Here is a 679-nt window from a genome sequence, read left to right as displayed (position 1 = left end):
CCAAAAAAAAGACATACTTATGACCAAACTAAAGGTTTAATGGTAAGGGCTACACCTGTGCGGATGAAGACTCCAATCGCGGTGCTAGTGGAAAGCATGCATTATGAAATAAAGCCGACTTTAACTACAACAAATGCTTTGGTGAGATTTTTACATTTGTGTACCTGTCTTTGGGATATATCTGGTGATACGTTATGCATGCACACTACAAAAGAAACAATAGTGATTTATAAATACAAATGAATCCAAAGGCTTGCTAGCCTTCTTTGATGTACATTCCTGAAAAGGTCTAGTATGACATTATTATTAGGAAACTAAAGCTTTTCTTTAAATTAAAATACCGATCTGGGCTTAGGTTGCAAAATTAAGGCAGCTATGAATATTACTCGTATAAGATGTCTACTTTTAAGAAGAAACGTGAAAGTTAGATTGAAATTACACCTATAACAACATCACCTTGCAATCCAGACTCTTTACATAGCCAGAGGAAATATTTTCCCTCTGTTCTCCTGAAAGGCACAGATATCTGGTGAAGGGCGACACTTGACTGAGCTTGAGCTGTTCAGATGTCACTGTCATCTTTTATCACTGTTATTCTGGCCTGGTAGACATGACAGAGCAACACCTGCTCCCCCTGAGTGGCATCTGCTAATAATATTAAAGTCTGAATATGCTTATC

This window comes from Sinocyclocheilus rhinocerous, unplaced genomic scaffold (assembly GCF_001515625.1).
Source record: "Sinocyclocheilus rhinocerous isolate Xijiao unplaced genomic scaffold, SAMN03320098_v1.1 scaffold1063, whole genome shotgun sequence".
In the NCBI taxonomy this organism is placed as follows: domain Eukaryota; kingdom Metazoa; phylum Chordata; class Actinopteri; order Cypriniformes; family Cyprinidae; genus Sinocyclocheilus; species Sinocyclocheilus rhinocerous.
This window is presented reverse-complemented; position numbering follows the sequence as displayed.